The sequence below is a fragment of the Scyliorhinus torazame genome, chromosome 10 (assembly GCF_047496885.1).
Source record: "Scyliorhinus torazame isolate Kashiwa2021f chromosome 10, sScyTor2.1, whole genome shotgun sequence".
NCBI lineage: Eukaryota > Metazoa > Chordata > Chondrichthyes > Carcharhiniformes > Scyliorhinidae > Scyliorhinus > Scyliorhinus torazame.
The window spans coordinates 20232256-20254966 of NC_092716.1; the positions used below are offsets into that span (position 1 = coordinate 20232256).

General features: G+C 44.9%; 1 protein-coding gene and 1 long non-coding RNA gene across 3 annotated transcripts in view; one reads left to right on the plus strand and one right to left on the minus strand.

The window, feature by feature from the left end:
- LOC140430384 (uncharacterized) overlaps positions 1 to 19242 on the plus strand; it is a 119575-nt gene extending 100333 nt beyond the window's left edge. The window contains exon 3 of the long non-coding RNA XR_011949407.1: positions 17747 to 19242. This is a non-coding gene — a long non-coding RNA (uncharacterized lncRNA). The remainder of the gene's footprint in view (positions 1 to 17746) is intronic.
- Positions 1 to 22711, minus strand: part of wwox (WW domain containing oxidoreductase) — a 1140899-nt gene that overhangs the window by 344175 nt on the left and 774013 nt on the right. The window lies entirely within an intron of this gene.

The window sequence follows — 22711 nt, forward strand, 5'->3', positions numbered from 1 at the left end:
TCTTATGTTACAGTGGGCCTGCTGCCGATAAACAACATGAGTATTACTATCCACAGTGCCAATAGCATTTAACAGTGCAATTTAATTCCTCTATCAACACCACAAATGGAGTTTTGTGGCTGTACGACTACAGAGGGAATGCAAGGGCAGGAATAAAATCCTCATTTATGCTGCCCAGGTATATCCTGTAGAATTGTACAAACAATATCTGGGCCATCAATAGAATCACCCTGGGGAAAGTGTTTGTGCTGCTACCCACCATTCTTAATAGTTCTGGGGGAAATGTTTGAAGTGATGCACATATATATATATATATGGGCAGGGAGAGAAAGCTGATATAAAAGGCGGTTTCTTTACAGCTAGGATTCTGCACACTTGGATATGCGCTCGACGCAACACAACTTGCAGAACTACAGCCAAGAGTGGAAGATAGAATGTGACGGGATAGCTTCCTTTCGACTGGCACGGATGTATTGGGTCGAATGACCTCTTTCTGCGCCATAAATCTTTCTGTGTTTCCAAGATTGCATTCTTTGACAACTTGGTTCAGTTCGTGGCATTCTTGCCCCCCAGTCAGTAGTTTGCTACTTCAAGCCCCACATCAAAGCTGAAGCTCATAACCTGGACCGATGCACACACTACAGTAGAGTTGAAGAATCTGGAGGTGACGCCGGAATCGGGAAACGCGATTGGGCAGAGAATCGGCTTTGACGCCGACATCGTGGCGGGCACTGGTTTCACGCCAAATCGCAATTCTCCGGTGCCTTGACAGCGGTGTTAATTGAAAATGAAATGAAATGAAAATAAAATGAAAACCGCTTATTGTCACAAGAAGGCTTCAAATGAAGTTACTGTGAAAAGCCCCTAATCGCCACATTCCGGCGCCTGTTCGGGGAGGCTGGTACGGGAATTGAACCGTCTGCCTGCCTTGGTCTGCTTTCAAAGCCAGCGATTTAGCCCAGTGTGCTAAACCAGCCCCTATTCATTCCACTCCGTATGTACTGTAAACGCCGTCGGCATATCATTAGCGGGCCTGACCTAGGACCACCACGATTCTCCGCGCTTCCGGTGCGAATTCCTACCGGGGAGGTTCACTTGTGCTTTTAAAAATCATGAAACAGGCGCCGTGACTGCTGAAGGAGAGAGAGGGGGTTCAGAAAGTTTGCTGACAGTCGTGCCGATGGCCGGGGGGGGGGGGGGGGGGGGGGCTCTGCCAGGAGGTGGGCTGTTTGCTCGGGTGGACGGGCACAGAACACCATTGTTGTAGCCTGCAAGGCAGTCATTCAGCTGTGCACGCCGCTGACTGCATACTGTGAACTCAAGGCTACAGGCCATATGAGTCCCCCCCCCCCCCCCCCCCAGGCCACCCCCCTAGGCCAACCCATCATCGGGATGGGCCGCTCCAGCCCAACTAGTGCCATCTTGTTGGGTGGGATAGTGTATGTGGAGAGCGAAGTGTCTTTATATGGCTGCAGCTTGTCAGCCTCCCGAGTGTCAATCACGGACCCGCCGAAACCCGCACCTTTTCTCACTGGAATTGATTGTGTTCATTGTGGTGTCAGTGCTAGCCCCCCAGGTGGCTGCTAGGTTTGCTGTTGTGGAAGTCTGCAAATCCTAACCCGGCGTCTCAGGAGTGAAGAATTCTGCAAAACCGCCCATTTTACAGATTCCGTAAATTCCGCCCATGATGTGTAAAGCACCTTCAGTCATTCCTGAGAGAAATATCAAGATGCTTTATCAATTTTTCCCCCTCTCCCTCACTGGGTTAGATTCCATTGCTGAGGCGCTGTCAGAATTCCAGTAACATCCGCCTCTACGAAAATACACCAAAAATATATTAACCTTCAGAAAAAACCTAGCAAGTGCAGCAAGCACCCACTGTTGGCTCTCATTAGTACTGGTGCCAACATAAATTCAAGTCCAGAACCTGCAAGAGCACGTTTAGCATGCACCAGCAAACTTAATGTCACGGGATACGATCCAAAAATGTTCTTCCACTTTCTTTGAAAAGACCTACAGCTAGGTTCTGATTAATAGAGATGGAGGAATACAAAGAGGAGACTTCAAAACTGAGCCAAGATACACATGAGACAGCATACTGGGATTGAGCAATGTTTTACAGACGGAAAGCTCTGTATAAACTATAGTTCCATATGGGTCGGACCTGTTAAACAGTTATACTGACAGGGGTCACGCAAGAAATGTTATTTTAAAAAGTAAATTGCACTTATTAAAAAAAAAAGATCCAGTAGGACCCATGTGATGCAAGGGGCACAGTTGGGCGTATTCCATGAATAAAATACCAATAAAAATAAACTTGTTCATCTGTAAAATGATCAGGATTGCGCTGCACGTCAGATGTTTCTCGGCTCAGAGAGTTCATATACGAGTTAGAAAAAGCTGCAGTCTGTATATTATTGCAGGTGGTGGATTTCAGGAAATTAGTACCAAAGGAGAGAAAGCTTACAGGTAGTCATCAAAGAATGATTCAGGCTGGTGCTGAATATGGGCTCAACCAAATTATCCAGCCCACTTTTGCCCTGTTGTACAATGAAAGTAGCATGTCAGGAAAGGAAATTAGAATCCCAGAATCCCAGGGCACGACAGTGCAGAAGGAGGCCATTGGGCCCACTGACTCTGTGCTGGCTCGTTTGAAGAACAGCCCAGCTAGTTCCATTCCCCCACTTTTTCACCATTTCCCTGCATTTCTTTTCCTGTCAAGTCCACCATGGACACAGTGGGGCCGAAGGGCTTTCTTCTGCGCTGTAATTATTTAAGGCAAACATTTACTTCTCCCCAATTCCTTTTTGAAGGCTGCTACTGAAATTGTATACACCTCCTTATCAGGCAGCCTCGTCCCAAATGAGGCCAAGTGACTTTTTACAATGTGTCATCGCAGGACGGAGCAAATTTGGCCTTGGCACCATTTTACATCAGATGTCCTGGAGGTAATTAAATCATTCTTTTTGGAGCCGAGCTGCATGATAATAAATCACCTCCTGCAAAAAGAAATTACGTGCCAATATGCAACCCTCGGTGCATAACACTGAAAGGTTATGCTGCTGGGGTTAGATTAAAAAGAGTGAGAGGAGGCATGTTACACCCCAGCACCAGCCCATCTGGGCTGAAGAGCCTCTTCTTGTGCTGTACGCTTGATGCAATTTTATGTAACTCCATTTTAATTGGACGCCTCAAAGCAGAAACTCACACCTGTGCCATAAAGCAACAATGGCATGCAAGAAAACATTCACAAATTTTGAAAACACAGGTTGAGTTCAGCAATGGCAATTCACTTTTGACTGACAGCTGAGCTTCGAATCCTGGTTTTGGGAGGTGTTTTGGAGGAGGGGAAGGAAGGGAAGCTCTCATGTACGTCAGTGGGATCCGACGCATACTCACATTCTAATGGAGTTAATGTCCCATTTGTGAACACGTTGCATCAGCTTCTGAGTCCGAAAGTTGTGAATTTGAGGACCACTCCGTGACATGAGCACTAAAACCTAGATTATCTACTCTAGCGCAGTAGATCACGAGAGTGAAAAATCCTCTGGGGCTATTGCAAAGAAGAGCAGGGTTGTTATCCCTGGTGTCCCAATCCCTATTACTTAACAAAAGGAGATTACTTGGGCCACATTGCCGTTTATGTAACCGTGCGTTGTGCAAATTGGCCGCCATGTTTCTTACATTTAACAGTGACAACACCTCAAAATGGCTTCAATGGCTGGAAAGTGCTTTGGGACATCCTGTTGCTTTTAACAGGTAAGACACTGCGTAAATGTAAGTCTTTCCTTCCAAGTAAAATAAACGGAAGATGTTGAATATGCTCCGGGGGAACTGAAAGGTCTGAAGGTGGATAAGTCACCTGGACCGAATGGACTACACCCCAGGGTCCTAAAAGAGATAGCTGAGGAAATTGTGGAGGCATTAGTGATGATCTTTCAGGAATCACTGGAGGCAGGAAGGATCCCAGAGGACTGGTAGGTGGCTAATGTAACACCACTGTTTAAGAAGGGAGGGAGGCAGAAGACGGGAAATTATAGGCCGGTTAGCCTGACTTCGGTCATTGGTAAGATTTTAGAGTCTGTTATTAAAGATGAGATCGCGAAGCACTTGGAAGTGCATGGTAAAATAGGACTGAGTCAGCACGGCTTTGTCAAAGGGAGGTCGTGTCTAACAAATCTGTTAGAGTTCTTGGAGGAGGTAACAAGCAAGTTAGACAAAGGAGAATCAGTGGACGTGATTTATTTGGATTTCCAGAAGGCCTTTGACGAGGTGCCGCATAGGAGACTGTTAAATAAGTTAAAAGCCCATGGTGTTAAGGGTAAGATCCTGGCATGAATAGAGGATTAGCTGACTGGCAGAAGGCAAAGAGTGGGGCTTAAAGGGTCTTTTTCAGGATGGCAGCGGTGACTAGTGGTGTACCTCAGGGGTCTTTGCTGGGACCACAACTTATCACAATATACATTAATGATCTGGAAGAAGGTACTGAAGGCACTGTTGCTAAGTTTGCAGATGAAACAAAGATCTGTAGAGGGACAGGTAGTATTGAGAAAGCAAGGGGGCTGCAGAAGGACTTGGACAAGCTAGGAAAGTGGGCAATGAAGTGGCAAATTAAATACAATGTGGAAAAGTGTGAGGTTATGCACTTTGGAAGGAGGAATCGAGGCACTGACTATTTTCTAAATGGGGAAATGCTTCGGAAAGCAGAAGCACAAAGGGACTTGGGAATCCTTGTTCGCGATTCTCTTAAGGTTAATATGCAGATTCAGTCGGCAGTTAGGAAGGCAAATGCAAAGTTAGCATTCATGTCAAGAGGGCTAGAATACAAGACCAGGGATGTACTTCTGAGGCTGTATAAGGCTCTGGTCAGACCCCATTTGGAGCATTGTAAACAGTTGTGGGCCCCATATCTAAGGAAGGAGGTGCTGGCCTTGGAAAAGGTCCCGAGGAGGTTCACAAGAATGATCCCTGGAATGAAGAACTTGTATGAGGAACGTTTGAGGACTCTGGGTCTGTACTCGTTGGCATTTAGAAGGATGAGAGGGGATCTTATTGAAACGTACAAGATACTGCGAGGCCTGGATAGAGTGGGCGTGGAGAGGTTGTTTCCACTTGTAGGAAAAACTAGAACCAGAGGACACCATCTCAGATTAAAGGGACGCTCCTTTAAAACAGAGATGAGGAGGAATTTTTTTCAGCCAGAGGGTGGTTGAATTTGTGGAACTCTTTGCTGCAGAAGGCTGTGGAGGCCAATTCACTGAGTGTCTTTAAGACAGCGATAGATAGGTTCTTGATTAATAAGGGGATCAGGGGTTATGGGGAGAAGGCAGGAGAATGGGGATGAGAAAATATCAGCCATGATTGAATGGCGGAGCAGACTCGATGGGTCAAGTGGCCTAATTCTGCTCCTGTGTCTTATGGTCTTATATAAAGAAACATTTGACCTTAACTCCATTAAAATGTGAGTATGCGCCAGATCCCACTGACATATTTGAGAGCTCCCCTCGCTACACCTCCTCCAAATGGACGGCACGGTAGCACAGTGGTTAGCACTGTTGCTTCACAGCGCCAGGGTCCCAGGTTCGATTCCCTGCTTGGGTCACTGCCTGCGTGGAGTCTGCACATTCTCCCCGTGTCTGCGTGGGTTTTCTCTGGGTGCTCGGGTTTCCTCCAACAAGTCCCGAAAGACGTGCTTGTTCGGTGAATTGGGCATTCTGAATGCGGCGACCAGGGGCTTTTCGCAGTGTTAAGGTAAGCCTACTTGTGACACTAATGAAGATTGTTAAAAAAAACCTACTCCCAAAACCAGGATTCGAAGATCGGATTTGCATCACCAAGTTTATTTCCCAACAGCGAAAGCAAAATCTGAATTTGGCTGTGACTTGGAAGCACGTTTCTGACCTGTCCATTTGACCAATATGAGGCACAAGTAGAGCGAGTGGACTTGGAGAAAACAGGACAATAGGCGACCAGAGAAAGCCGACAATTATCCACGATTAACGTCCTGTGCTCACATTGTCCCAAAACACAAACAGGCCGTTCAAAACAAGGATAAACACACACCTGCTTGTTTAATGTTGACTAATGATTTCTCAAGTAATTAACCACAGAGAAAGCTCAGCTTTATTGCATATTTTCAAGGAAGCAATCCCAGTGCACACCTTAATGCTCAGTCCTTAGGAAGGGAACAATGGATGGCTGAAAGCAATGAACAGGCAGCAATCTCACCAAGGGGTTGAGATGGTAGTTTTGATAGCCACTGCCTGAATTCTGAGATACGTTTACTACCTGGAAATCACTTCACATGCGTTCACTATTTTTTAATATAATGTGTTTACTATGGGCTTCCGAGGACAGAGTTCATTTATTTACAAGGTATTTTTGAAGAAGGGCGCATTAATTGTTGGGTTTGTCCATGCAGTTGGTGCTTAATCGCATCTTCACTGAAAGATTAATGATCCGTGAAGTAATTGCTGCAAGGTTATAAAGTGATAATCTGCACATCATTACCAGAAAATAACGGTTGGTAAAATGAGTTGCATTTATATGGTGCCTTTATCGTAGAAAATGGACTCACGGTGCTTCCAGCAATCAGGCTAAAATGGACGCCTATCGAAGGAAGGTGATAATAGGAGGGCTTAGTCAAAAAGGTGGGTTTGAAAGAAGATGCAGGAAGGTTTAGATAGCTAAAAGTGCAATTGCCATTGGGAGGAAGGGATTCGCAAGAAGCCAGAGTCAGGGGAACAAAAGATTCTGGAGGGAGGGGAAATTTATTAGCCCAAGGATGGAGGTGTTGGGTCTTTTATTACATTCCTGTATGATCTTTTATTACACTTCTTTGCGTGTTTTGATATACTATGGAGTGTAATATGTTTCAGGAGTGTATGCTCCGGATGTAAAAGGGGCTGGTTTAGCACAGGACTAAATAACTGGCTTTGAAAGCAGACCATGGCAGGCCAGCAGCGTGGGTTCAATTCCCGTACCAGCCTCCCCGAACAGGCGCCAGAATGTGGCGACTAGCGGCTTTTCACAGTAACTTCATTTGAAGCCTACTTGTGACAATAAGTGATTTTCATTTCATTTCATGTGTTACCTAAATCTTGGTTAGTGATGAGGTCTTCTGAATCTCGATGAAGAAGACTCAAACTCGTCCAGTAGTAACAAAAGGTTTCTTGAGTAACTATAACAATAATTGCGTGAGTTCTTTACTTTAATATTGATACTAGTGATAAGGTTAACAAGATCTAACTACAGTAACTATACTTAACTACACTAACCATCTGAGCGAATCGGATACTCCTATCCTGGTCACAGTGCATCCAAAAGAGAGCGAGAGAGACACAATGTGGTTGCTTTTATATCTCTGGTTGGTCCGGCCCTCTAGTGATCATCTGGTGCTACTGATTACACATTAACCCCTTATGTACATGCACATACAGAGATCACTACATTGGGGATACTGGAAGTCACTGCAGGTCAGCAAGCACAGGGATGATTGGGTGAGCTTGACTGGGTGTGAGATGGGGCATGCACAGAAGGTGGTCCAAAAAGAAGGGCTTTTTTCCAAATGCCTTCTGAAAGTCCATATAAATAACAGCCATAGACATTCCCTATTGACTACTTTAGTCAAACTCTCTTCAAAAAAATTCAATCAGGTTTGTTTAGCATAGCCCAGTCTTTATAAAACAGGTTTTCTCTAACCACCCTGAAAATCTTTCCAGGTGTTCACTCACTCCTTTAATTATAAGCTAGTATATTCCTGACAGCAGGCGTTAAAGATATTAGGCTTACTGGTCTATAATTCAAAGAACAGTACTGTACAGGAACATGCCCTTTGACCTTCCAAGCCTGAGACAGTCATGATGTCTGTCTAAACTAAAACCTTCTACACTTCCGGGGTCCAGTATATCCCTCTATTCATGTATTTGTCAAGATGCTTATTAAATGCCGCTATCGTATCTGCTTCCACCACTTCACTGGCAGCACGTTCCAGGCACTCACCACCCTCTGTGTAAAAAAAACATCTGCTCTCAACTTTCCCCCTTGCACCGTAAACCGATGTTCCCTAGTAATTGACTTTTCCACCCTTGGAAAAAGTGTCTGACTATCCACTCTGTCCAATGCGCTCATAAATTTGTAAACCTCAATCAGGTCGCCCCCTCAACCTCCACCATTCAAATGAAAACAATCCGCATTTATCCAACCTCTTCTCATAGCTAATACCCTCCAGACCAGGCAACATTCCTGGGTCCCTGTCTCACCTTTCTTAAATAGTGGAGTGACATGCATAATTTTTTGATCGAAAGGAACAGTTTCTGAATTGAGATAATTTTGAAAGATTAGTTAGGAAAGCTGCAGTGTTCTCACCAACTCCCTTCAAAAACCCTGGGATGGGAACCATCTGGTCCTGGGTGTTTATCACTCTTTAGTGTTGTTAGGTAATTAGCCATAGTCCACAAAGGATCATAGGCATCTAAATCTGTTAGAGACCAGTGGCTATTTAGCTTGAAGGCACCACTCTGCAGCACACATGGAGCAAGGCCAAGGAAGCAGGCCTCCATGAACTACCGCAGCAGCATGGAGATTGACCCCACGCCATTCTGCACCACATTCCAGCCATCTGAGCTCATTAATCACCACTTATTTTCATGATTTTCTTCAGTATTGTTTGGTACTGCTGGATTAGGATTTAGAATAACATATTGTCTTTATTAGCTATGTTAAAACCTGATCTGTTTTAAGCTTTTTCACTGGAACATAAAAGGGTAAATCTAATCTCAATAGGCACAGCACCTAACACGGTCAAGAAATGTAACGGAGATTGAATTTCAGCTAGGTTGCTCGGTACCTCGTTGGAATTCTTAGGGAAGCAGTGTAGACAAAACAACAACTTGCATTTATACAGCATCCTTAAAGTAGCAAAATAACGTCCAAGGCACTTAGCAGGTGTGTTATCAAACAGATTCTGACCTCCAGCCACACAATGAAAAATGGGCCCAAAACTTCCTGGCCCCCCTTCATCCCATTTGGGGGTACTCAAATGGTGTGCTGGAGAATTAATTAATCTTGGAAGTTCCCGTGTACGGGTTAGCCGGCAATTGCGCAGAAGTGCTGACTTCCCCTGGACAATTGATTTGGGCTGGGAAGCATCTGACAGAAGCGATTTAAATCACGGGTGTTGGATGGTTTTGCCAGTTTTACCCTAATGGTTACTCTGAAAGAGTTAGAGGAGAAAAAATTACTTCCAGCTCCAGAGTAACTATTTAAAAAAACTCAGACCCAGCCACACACATGACCCCCTCCCGGGGGACCCACCACATCATCCCCACCATGACCCGAGCGCCCCCCCCCCCCCCAACCAGCCGACCCCACCCCAGACCCGACCCAACCCTCTCCTCCATCCCGATCCAAAATAGAAATAGAATAGAGCAGAAATCTGAAAAGACGGCACTTGCCCCTCGCCTACCTGCAGTTTGACTACAAACTGGAGTGGAGAGGAATAAAACTTTTCAGACCATCAGTGAGACAGAGAAGACAGCCAGAGTGAGACACAGCAAAGAGTGAGTTTGGGAATTTGAATCGAGGTGGGAATTCGAAGCTGGGTGGGGAGGAAGTGCTTTTTGTGACTGGTAAGTAGTGTTTCTGTTTTTCTGTTTCTTTTCATTGGTATATTTATTTATTTTTTTCTTCATTGTTTATTTATTTATTTAAATTTTTTCTGGGGAAATTGAAATTGTTGAAGTTAACCAAAGGTTTAAGACATGGCAGGAGATCTCAGACCCGTGTCATGCTCCTCGTGTGCGATGTGGGAGCTCAGGGACACGTCCACTGTCCCTGGCTCCTTCACGTGCATGAAGTGTGTCCAGTTGCAGCTCCTGTTAGACCGCTTGACGGCTCTGGAGCTGCGGATGGACTCACTTTGGAGCGTCCGCGATGCTGAGGACGTCGTGGATAGCACGTTTAGCAAGTTGGTCACACCGCAGGTGAAAGGTACTGAGGGAGATAGTAAACGGGTGACCAAAAGACAGAGCAAGAGTAGGAAGGTAGTGCAGGTGTCCTCTGCGGTCATCTCCCTGCAAAACAGATATACCGCTTTGGATACTGTTGAGGGAGATGGCTCACCAGGGGAAGGCAGCAGCAGCCAGGTTCATGGCACCGTGGCTGGCTCTGCTGCGCAGCTGGGCAGGAAGAAGAATGGCAGGGCTATAGTGATAGGGGACTCAATTGTAAGGGGAATAGACAGGCGGTTCTGCGGACGCAATCGAGACTCCAGGATGGTATGTTGCCTCCCTGGTGCAAGGGTCAAGGTTGTCTCGGAGCGGCTGCAGGACATTCTGGGGGGGGGGGGGGGGGGGGAGGGTGAACAGCCAGCTGTCGTGGTGCACATAGGCACCAACGATATAGGTAAAAAACGGGACGACGTCCTACAAGCTGAATTTAGGGAGCTAGGAGTTAAACTAAAAAGTAGGACCTCAAAGGTAGTAATCTCAGGATTGCTACCAGTGCCACGAGCTAGTCAGAGTAGGAATGTCAGGATAGAGAGGATGAATACGTGGCTCGAGAGATGGTGCAAGAGGGAGAGATTCAAATTCCTGGGACATTGGAACCGATTCTGGGGGAGGTGGGACCAGTACAAACCGGACGGTCTGCACCTGGGCAGGACTGGAACCAATGTCCTAGGGGGGGGTGTTTGCTAGAGCTGTTGGGGAGAGTTTAAACTAATGTGGCAGGGGGATGGGAACCAATGCAGGAAGTTGGAAGGTAGTAAAACAGGGACAGAAATAAAAGGCAGTAAGGGGGAAAGTGTAAGGCAGAGAAGCCATAGTCAAAAATCAAAAAGGGCGACAGTACAAGGTACAGTGACTGAGGGGAGCTCAGTGAATAGGACCAGGAATACTAAAAGAAATAAAACGGGAAGTGAAAACATTAATGGTAAGCGACGCAGCAGGTTGTTACAGGAAGATATGGGTTCGACGACAAGGAAAATTAGGAGAAAGGTTAAGAGGAAATATAACTTAGGAGAGGTTACTGATCGAGGAGTTAAGATTAAGAACAGGGGTAAAAAAGCCAACATAAGTGTACTTTACCTGAATGCTCGTAGTATTCGGAATAAGGTAAATGAGTTGATGGCGCAAATCATCGTGAATGACTATGATTTAGTGGCCATTACTGAAACATGGTTAAAGGATGGTCACGACTGGGAGTTAAATATCCGAGGGTATCAAACTTTTCGGAAGGACAGAGTGGATGGTAAGGGAGGTGGTGTAGCTCTGTTATTTAAGGATGACATCCGGGCAACAGTAAGGGATGACATCGGTGCTATGGAGGATAAGGTTGAATCCATTTGGGTGGAAATCAGGAATAGTAAGGCGAAAAAGTCACTGATAGGAGTAATCTATAGGCCACCAAATAGTAACATTATGGTGGGGCAGGCAATAAACAAAGAAATAACTGATGCATGTAGAAATGGTACAGCAGTTATCATGGGGGATTTTAATCTACATGTTGATTGGTTTAACCAGGTCGGTCAAGGCAGCCTTGAGGAGGAGTTTATAGAATGTATCCGCGATAGTTTCCTCGAACAGTATGTAATGGAACCTACGAGGGAACAAGCGGTCCTAGATCTGGTCCTGTGTAATGAGACAGGATTGATTCAGGATCTCATAGTTAGGGATCCTCTCGGAAGGAGCGATCACAATATGGTGGAATTTAAAATACAGATGGAGGGTGAGAAGGTAAAATCAAGCACGAGTGTTTTGTGCTTAAACAAAGGAGATTACAATGGGATGAGAGAAGAACTAGCTAAGGTAGACTGGGAGCAAAGACTTTATGGTGAAACAGTTGAGGAACAGTGGAGAACCTGCCAAGTGATTTTTCACAGTGCCCAGCAAAGGTTTATACCAACAAAAAGGAAGGACGGTAAAAAGAGGGAAAATCGACCGTGGATATCTCAGGAAATAAGGGAGAGTATCAAATTGAAGGAAAAAACATACAAAGTAGCAAAGATTAGTGGGAGACTAGAGGACTGGGAAATCTTTAGGGGGCAACAGAAAGCTACTAAAAAAGCTATAAAGAAGAGTAAGATAGATTATGAGAGTAAACTTGCTCAGAATATAAAAACAGATAGTAAAAGTTTCTACAAATACATAAAACAAAAAAGAGTGGCTAAGGTAAATATTGGTCCTTTAGAGGATGAGAAGGGAGATTTAATAATGGGAGATGAGGAAATGGCTGAGGAACTGAACAGGTTTTTTGGGTCGGTCTTCACAGTGGAAGACACAAATAAAATGCCAGTGACTGATGGAAATGAGGCTATGACAGGTGAGGACCTTGAGAGGATTGATATCACCAAGGAGGTAGTGATGGGCAAGCTAATGGGGCTAAAGGTTGACAAGTCTCCTGGCCCTGATGGAATGCATCCCAGAGTGCTAAAAGAGATGGCTAGGGAAATTGCAAATGCACTAGTGATAATTTACCAAAATTCACTAGACTCTGGGGTGGTCCCAGCGGATTGGAAATTAGCAAACGTGACACCACTGTTTAAAAAAGGAGGTAGGCAGAAAGTGGGTAATTATAGGCCAGTGAGCTTAACTTCGGTAGTAGGGAAGATGCTGGAATCTGTCATCAAGGATGAAATAGCGAGGCATCTGGATGGAAATTGTCCCATTGGACAGACGCAGCATGGGTTCATAAAGGGCAGGTCGTGCCTAACTAATTTAGTGGAATTTTTTGAGGACATTAACAGTGCGGTAGATAACGGGGAGCCAATGGATGTGGTATATCTGGATTTCCAGAAAGCCTTTGACAAGGTGCCACACAAAAGGTTGTTGCATAAGATAAAGATGCATGGCATTAAGGGGAAAGTAGTAGCATGGATAGAGGATTGGTTAATTAATAGAAAGCAAAGAGTGGGGATTAATGGGTGTTTCTCTGGTTGGCAATCAGTAGCTAGTGGTGTCCCTCAGGGATCAGTGTTGGGCCCACAACTGTTCACAATTTACATAGATGATTTGGAGTTGGGGACCAAGGGCAATGTGTCCAAGTTTGCAGACGACACTAAGATAAGTGGTGAGGCAAAAAGTGCAGAGGATACTGGAAGTCTGCAGAGGGATTTGGATAGGCTAAGTGAATGGGCTAGGGTCTGGCAGATGGAATACAATGTTGACAAATGTGAGGTTATCCATTTTGGTAGGAATAACAGCAAAAGGGATTATTATTTAAATGCTAAAATATTAAAACATGCTGCTGTGCAGAGAGACCTGGGTGTGCTAGTGCATGAGTCGCAGAAAGTTGGTTTTCAGGTGCAACAGGTGATTAAGAAGGCAAATGGAATTTTGTCCTTCATTGCTAGAGGGATGGAGTTTAAGACTAGGGAGGTTATGCTGCAATTGTATAAGGTGTTAGTGAGGCCACACCTGGAGTATTGTGTTCAATTTTGGTCTCCTTACTTGAAAAAGGACGTACTGGCACTGGAGGGTGTGCAGAGGAGATTCACTAGGTTAATCCCAGAGCTGAAGGGGTTGGATTACGAGGAGAGGTTGAGTAGACTGGGACTGTACTCGTTGGAATTTAGAAGGATGAGGGGGGATCTTATAGAAACATACAAGATTATGAAGGGAATAGATAGGATAGATGCGGGCAGGTTGTTTCCACTGGCGGGTAAAAGCAGAACTAGGGGGCATAGCCTCAAAATAAGGGGAAGTAGATTTAGGACTGAGTTTAGGAGGAACTTCTTCACCCAAAGGGTTGTGAATCTATGGAATTCCTTGCCCAGTGAAGCAGTTGAGGCTCCTTCATTAAATGTTTTTAAGATAAAGATAGATAGTTTTTTGAAGAATAAAGGGATTAAGGGTTATGGTGTTCGGGCCGGAAAGTGGAGCTGAGTCCACAAAAGATCAGCCATGATCTCATTGAATGGTGGAGCAGGCTCGAGGGGCCAGATGGCCTACTCCTGCTCCTAGTTCTTATGTTCTTATGTTCTTATTTCAGCTCCCATTTCTGTAAACAATTGATGGAATTTTTGTTTAATTTGAAAGAAAACTATGCTTGCATTAACTTCTCCAACATAACTTAATGTTTTGTTTTATCAATTATATCTTTTTTAAAATCACCTCGTTAAATGGTACTTTGAAACCTGGAAAGAGGCTACGAGCAATGAAAATGTTAGTCCAGTTTAAATGGAGTTGGAAGCTATGTGGGAGTTTGGTTTTGCATTTGGAAAGAAAAGCATGAGACTGTGCAATTCACTGGATTCCGCTTTCCAAAATACTGCTTAATCACAAAATGCTGAAGAAAAACTTTACTCTTTGGCAGGAAAATTCTATTTATCTAGCGATTGGTTTTATAAGGGACTTACACAGAGCACTTACAAATTTATTTATGTTTGGGTCTACCCCGTAAACACATTTACGATGTATTTTCACTGCCTGGCCCTTGTTCGGGCAGCACGGACACATCTAAACAATGCTCGGAAACCTTTGACGGTGTTAATCCTGCTGGTGGGTCAGCTGACCCGTGTCTACGTGCAGTGTTTCCACGAAGCCTCCCAGACGGAAATTACGGAATGATGTACTGCGAGTGGAATTTCCTCAGTTAGCAGCCCTGCATCATTTCACTGCAAACCTGCAGTTACTACATCACAAGTCTATTAATCCTCCTGCATGACTGCCCCCCTGCACTTCACAAAGCTGTGCAGCATACTGAATCTTGCCAGTACAGAAAGCAGCCGGAACCTGGGTGAACTTCAGTATGTAAACTGAAAAGACATACCCATCATAACCAACAGGTGATGCCTTATAAACATTAACTAATATCAGGGCCACAAGGCTACAATCTAATGCAGTCATTTTCAAACTCAAGAACGGGTCGCGGTCGGGAGGGTCGCGCGGCCATTGCCCGCGGCGTTCCCGATCGTGGGAAGAAGTGCCCAACGACCGCGACTGTTTTTCAAAAATGCGAGCCGCGACCGGCTTTCAGAATACCGGCCGTCCCGCGCAGGCATGCCTGCTCAGCAGTGCGCAGGCTCAGAGACCAGCGAGGCAGACCACCTCTTCCTGAAGTCAGCGTGCTGACCCAGGAGTATATTCTATTTAAAAACCAATGGAGTTTTCTCTCCAGAAGCGGCGGCAGAGAGCAGGTCACTTGTCCCGCACACTGACGTCACATGCTCCAGGGGCGAGAGAGATTTATCCATTTTGTCAGCAGTGCTGGTGTGAGCTCCAGGACCTCTGGTGAACAATCCATTAAGAAGAAGCTGAAATCAGGAACAAAGCAATACAAAGATGATGTATTGAGGTATGGGTTTAGTAATTGTGCCAATGCAAATAAGAATGCAAAGCTCATGTGTGTTTTATGCAGGGAAGTACTGGCAAATTAAAGTTTAAAACCCTCAAAATTTCAAAGGCATTTGATGATTAAGCATGGCGGGCTCGAGGACAAACCTCTTGAGTTGTTTTCAACGGATGCAGTGAGAACTTAAATCATCAGCTGATGTCCTTAGCAGAAATGTAACATTGAATGACAATGCAAGTAAGATGGTGAGGACCAGGCAGGCTCACCTGTCACATTAAACGTAAGGGAGAATGGTGGGTTGTGAAGTTCGGACACCATGGGCCGCAAAGGTCAGCCGGCATAGGTCCCGAAGGAAGGCTGGTTGGTAAAAATGGGTCCCGGGCAATAAACGTTTGAAAAACAGTGATCCAATCAAGTGATTTGAAAGCGGGGTACAGATTCGAATTTACAGCAATGGAGCTTCACCGCCATGACTCAGGGCATATTTTGATCATTTCTTTTGGATTATTGCCTTGCAATCACTCCAGTGCATTTGTCTTTCTGTATGAATCTTTACCAAAGGTTTAGATTAACAGAGAGACACAAGTTAAAATTAAGGAGCAAAAGAAACACGAATTCAAAAGAAACTCTTGAAAATATTGAAAGAGTAAGGAAGCGTTGTGGAATAATAAGCAAAGCAGGTATTGGAGCAGACAGAAAAGTGCATTTGCGTGACAATTAAAAACTGTTCTGCAGTGAGAAGAAACTGAGGGTTCCGCGAGAAGGCAGCCTGGTAATCGTTTCCTGTTCTTAGAAACTTCTGTGCATCAATAGTGTGAAAAAATGCCACTTTTCTTAAGTACAAACCATCACAGTGTTGTTGCTGTGCTCTGGGGAATTTTCTCACAGGTATGATTGATCCCAACTTTCTAACACACAGACAGAGCTGTGATGTTCTATTTTTGGGAGCATTTTGAAATGCCTTGCAGATGCTTCCTGTAACACAACCTGTTGAGTGAAATTTACTGCAGCTATTTTTATCTTTGCTCCAGTTAGTTAGTTAGCAGTGGCCAGACTTTCTAATGGTTTCCTGCTTTCATTGTGAAGCAGGTCATATCAGAAGTCACTGATGGGGGTTTGGAATGGCGGCTGATGGCAGGAGGGGTGATATTTCAGACAGTCAGTATTATCCATTGCAAAGGGCTGGATTTTCAAACGTTTCCAGGGTCCACAAAGTAATGTAGATAGCTGGTAGTAAAGAGACACTTGCAAGCAACATTCAAAGCTTCTTTGTACCTGGAGCATTTCAACTGAATTTTAAGTTCTTAACCATTCCGGATGAATTTGAGAAAAATTAAATTACCGGAACAAAATCACTTTTTAACATGGAAAGCTTTAATAAAGCATGGGAATAAAAGCTAATTTTGAAACACTTTGGATGCTATTTGCCACCCTTCCTTCATCCCAGGGATGCAGTTATATGGAGGAGTCAAGCAGGGATCGGACAGTGAAGGCAAATTAAAATTGAAGGACGACTCAATCCTGAACTGCTCTTCAGCACGTCAAGGGGTCAGTTACAGATCATTTAAAGATGCGAGAGGATGCCAGCTGCGGGCTAATAAAAGTGAAAAGAAAGAACCTGCAGTTAAACATTGGGAGGCATTTTCCGCACCCTCTGCGTCGCGTCGCACGGCAGCGGAGGTGGCCGCTATTGTCCGGCAGCGGGGTTTCCCATTCAATGCTCCCTGCCGCTGGGAAGCACGCAGCGGGGGTTCACCGTCAGCGGGTTGGAGGATCCCGCCAGCATCAACGGCTGGAAAATTACGGCCATTGTCTTTCACAAACTCAGAATGTCCCACCTCACAGAAAAGTGAGTGCTTCCTGTGTGCAGTCACTGTGGTGCTGTGGTGTGACAGACAACTTGCGCATAGAACGCTCCCACAAACACCAACAAAATAACCATTTGTTTTAAGGGAGGTTTGAGGGTTGAATGTTGGCCAAGACTCTTGGAGCCCTGCCCAGATCTTATTAAGTAAAGGGAGAGGAAGGGTAAACAAGTCTGAAGAGCACCAGCCTATTTGCTTGCAACAACACATGAATGTAATTCACGTCATCACTGATGCATTAAACCACGTCAAAAACAGCTTTTGTGTCTCGTTCCACTCCTGAAATAAAAATAAGTGCCAAACATATTCATGGAAATCACATCACCTCAAGAAAAGTAGCTCTCATTTGAAAAAAAAAAATCCTTTGCCGTGAGATATCAGGTAAGGGCTCCAAAACTCACTCTTAATTAAACGTCACATAGGATAAATTACAACAATCCGCCTTTGAACTTAGTAATTACTATAATTTTTTGGTATTATTAGATTTGGAGCATCTTGTTCTATTATCCTATTGCCATCGAACTCACATAACGATCCTTTTAATTACAGAAGAGGGCAGGGCTGCTCATTCTAATGTGTTCTAATTGCAGATGGCAGAAAGAGATGCTTGTCACCAATTTCAAAAGGTGTTGAGGACGTGCTCCATATGGCCCGATAGTCAAAATGTTGAAGATGAAGGAGGAGGAGAAAATAAAAGCCTAAAATTCAGTCAGGAGGAAGCTGTCAACACATACAAGAGGATACGCAGAACATTGGAGTAATTGGGTAGATATCAACATAGAGACTCAAAGATAAAAGATACTTAACATATCTATTCAGCAATAATGAGATCACGTAGCCCCTGTGTAATGCACAATTTGTAGTATGCACAAACACACACTCATACATACATGACATATACATACATAATTCTTCCTAACAAACTTTGTACAGTAGCCCTAATTCCTGGTCAGCTCTGTGACCGGCAAAATAAAAATCTTCTTGAAATTGGAATGAGGAAGCAGACATTTACAAAATCACTGTGGTGTTGCACACTGGGGTTTGAATTTACCACTTGCACACACTATTTTTCGTCCAGAGTTTAGGAAATGATTAATTGGTGGGTCAAACACCACAGAAGCACAGCTCACTGCATAGATGAACATACATAGAATTTACAGTGCAGAAGGAGGCCATTCGGCCCATCGAGTCTGCACCGGCTCTTGGAAAGAGCACCCTACCCAAGGTCAACACCTCCACCCTATCCCCATAACCCAGTAACCCCACCCAACACTAAGGGCAATTTTGGACACTAAGGGCAATTTATCATGGCCAATCCACCTAACCTGCACATCTTTGGACTGTGGGAGGAAACGGGAGCACCCAGAGAAAACCCACGCACACACGGGGAGGATGTGCAGACTCCGCACAGACAGTGACCCAAGCCGGAATCGAACCTGGGACCCTGGAGCTGTGAAGCAATTGTGCTATCCACAATGCTACCATACTGGCAGGCATCTCAAAGCTTTTGAAAACCATGGAACCAGGATTTCTCATGCGGAAAAATATCTTTAGCACCAGAAAATAATTGAGCAGAGCATGGCAGAACATTATTTGATTTGATTAATTGATTTGGTGTGATTTATTGTCACCTGTACTGAGGTACAGTGAAAAGTATTGTTCTGCATACAGTCCAGGCAGATCGTACAAAGAACAAAGAAAAGTACAGCACAGGAATAGGTCCTTCGGCCCTCCAAGCCTTTGCCCATCATGATGCCCTAACTAAAAGAAAACCTGCCCTTACTCGGTCCGTGTCCCTCTATTTCCTCCCTATTCATTTATCCATCCAGATGCCTCCTAAATGTTGTTAATGTGCCAGCTACCACCATATCCTCTGACAGTGCATGCCAGGCACCCACCACTCTCTGTGTGAACAACTTACCCTGCACATCTCCCTTTCCCCTCTCATTTTGAACCTCAGCCCTCTTGTAATTGACAGCATACGTGAAAAAACATAGTACATACATAAATACACAATGTAAATGCAGAGACACAAGCATCGGGTGAAGCATATGGAGTGCATTGCTACTCAGTAGAGAAGATGTGTGAAGGGTCCATAAGAGAGTCATTGAGGAGTCTGGTAACAGCGGGGAAGATGCTGTTTTTGAACCAGTGCTGCATGTTCTCAGACTTTGTATCTGCTGCCCGATGGAAGAGGTTGGAAAAGAGAATAACCCAGGTGGGAGGGGTCTTTGATTATGCTGCCCGCTTTCCCAAGGCAGCGGGAGGTGTAGACAGAGTCAATGGATGAGATGCGGTTTCGCGTGATGGACTGGGCTGTGTTCACGACTCTCTGTAATTCTGTACGGTCTTGGGCCGAGCAGTTGCCGTACCAGGCTGTGAAGCAGTTCAAAGAAAGTTCACCTGACTGATTCCAAGAATGAGAGCTCTGTCTCATGAAGAAAGGTTGAGCAAGTTGGGCCGATACCCATTGGAGCTTAGAAGAATGCCAGGCAATCTTTCTGACTATAGGACTTTGAGGGGACTTGATAGGGTAGACGCTGAGAAAATGTTTCTGCCTGTGGGGGAATCTAGAATTAGGGGCACAGTGTGAGGGGTCTCCAATTTGAGCCAGAGATGAGGAGGAATTTATTTTCTGAGAGGGACATTATTGTTTGTACAGGATTTTACCTGGTGTTGTGAGACTTCTTACTGTACAGATTTTTGATTGATAAGGAACTCATGGTTATGGGGGACAGGCACAAATGCGGCGTTAAAGCCACAAATCAGATCAGCCATTGACTTACTAAGTGGGGGAGCAGGCCCTCTTCTATTTCTTAAGTTGTTATGTAAAGTGCTTTGGGACATTCCGAGGTCCTAAAAAGCAATATATCAATACAAGTCTTTCTTTCTGTAGTTGTCCAAGGTTATGACAGAGGGGAAAGCAGCTTGTGCTGAATGCTCTTCCGACCCAGTCAAGCACACAGCAACGCAAAATACTTTATTCCATTTTACTTCTGCCCCGGTCTCAGCCTTCTTATAAAAGAAATCTTGACAAAACCACTTTCCTTACTTCTGCAGTTCTCCCTGAACCCCAGGTTTCAGGTCACCTTGCCTAACATCTCCTTATGTCATTCAGTTTCAAATGTTGTTTGTTTAATGCGCTTGTGAAGCACCTCAGGATATTTTACCACATTAAAGATGTTAAATAAATACAAGTTGTTGTCGTAACTAAGCTCTCCCACTTCTCCTTTCCCCATTCCGAAAGGAAGCTTTAGTCACCCTCCAAATCACTCCTTCTTCAGCACCTGGTAACGTGCTTTATTTTGTTTTGTTTGCAACGCTAAAGGTGCTGAATAAATGCTAAATGAAGGTGGGGGGGGCGGAAAAACTGCTGATTTGTCAATGTTACCTGAGCAAAGCGTTTTCAGCGTTTTCATTTTTGTTCCGATGAAATCAAAGTTGTTGTTGTGGTGACCACCAGCAACATTCAATGCGTAACGAGTCCACGGTGTGTTACACAGCAGCAGGGCAAAAATTAATTCATATTTATAATTGGCACATTTTGCTGCGGTCAGATTTTCCACCAAGAAATGATTTTTCCCACTGACCTATCATTAAAAGACACACACACACACACACACACACACACACACACACACAAAATAAATTCCAATACAAAACGCTTGCCACCCAAAAACCACATTGTTGTACAGAACACACTTTAGTTTTGCTGGCGGGCATTCGCCATGCCAACAGTTTTTTTTAAACAACTATTTTGGGCGCCAAACTGCTCATGCTCTGCATTTGTTACTAAGAATATATCACTCCAGAGAGGAACCAAATGATTAGGACTTGGTGATATTCCAGCAAAAATAACCATTTCGACAGTAAAATTAAAGCGCGCGCTCTTGCAGCATGCTTCAGAACAAAAGTGCACCCACACCCAGATTATAAGGGCGAGGATGTATCTCAACACTCAGCATATAATTTTTTTTTACAAACAATGGAATATAAGAACCACGGGTGTAGATAAAACTCTACCAAGTTCCTTCTGTTAACAGCTACAGAGCTGTTTGCCGATCCATGCTAATCCACCCAGTGGTGTGGACGAAGGTTCTACTCACAATTATAGACAAAATCTATTGAAGTCGAGAAACGAGGTAAGTAAATTAAAAATATTGGCTCAGACCGTTCAGAGGATTTCATCTAATTTTACTCTTGCTGTTTCATTTTTACCATGTTAATAGAGTGAAATTAATATGAAGGAGTCTCAGTGGGCAAGATCTACCGGGCACGTTGCATCCGAAAGCGCAGTGCGGAGTGGCCAGTAGATGCCGGGAAAACCCTCTTCCGGGATCTACCCGGCTCTCTGTGCCCCGCGAGATGTAACGCGATATTGTGAGACACTTCGCAATGTGAATTCCATCCATTGTGAGCGGGATCACCTTTTAGCAAATCTGCACATTAGAGTGAGACAGCTAATCTCACTTTACTATGCATTACTACCATCTATCCAAGGCGTGGGAACTAACTCACTCGCCTTGGAGATCTTGGGCGATGGTCATTCAGTGCTGGTCTCCACAAATGTGGACCAGGCGGAACGTCACTCGTGGGGGGTCTCCCAGTGGATCGGGGGCCCCAGGTGCTAAGCCTCTGGGCAGGGTGGCACCCTGGCACTGACGGTGCCACACAGGCACCTTGGCAATGCCAACTTGGCAGTGCCTCTGCCAGCTGGAAGTGCCACCTGGGCACATTGGCAGTGCCGATGAGCGGAGCTCCTCAGTGCAGAAAATGGGACTAAGTGCGGCCTAAGAATGGCTGTTCGGTAACGTTCCGTTTGAGCGCTGGCAAGCATCCGGCTAACCGCGTGGGTTACGGGTCTCTTTTCCCATTTGGGTAGATCGTGCCCAGTATCAACCGTGTTATTTTGATGAGTGACCATTTTGTGATTTACATAATGGAAAACTGCAGAGGAGGGCGGCACAGTGGCTAGCACTGCTGCCTCACGACGCTGAGGACCCAGGTTAGATCCCGGCCCCGGGTCGCTGTCCGTGCGGAGTTTGCACATTCTCCCCATGTCTGTGTGGGTTTCACCCCCACAACCCAAAGATGTGCAGGGTAGGTGGATTGGCCACGCTAAATTTCCCCCACATTTTGAAATAAAAGGATAATTGCAGAGAAGTCCAGTATTCAATCTTTAAAAGTTGGCAAATGCACAAGTTAATCAGTTTTGCCTTCATGCCTGTGCACGTTTTGCACACAGCCGGTTTTGAATGCCTGATGGTCCAGGTCAAGACTGGCTAAAACGTGGCAGCCCAACCATCAAGAAGCATTGGACAAGGTGAGATTTGCACATCAACACTATTTTAAGCGGAAAACGCACGATCAGGACCCATTCATGGCATGAAGTCCAGCCATCAGAGCCCATCTGGAACATGGGGCCACAGTTAGAGGACCCATTTTCAAAGGCAAGGCTCACTGTTACCACCTATTTTGAATGGGAAGCCTTGAACCTGCAATTAACTATTTTGCATAGGAAAACTTGAAATTAGTATCCATTTCTAAAACAAAAG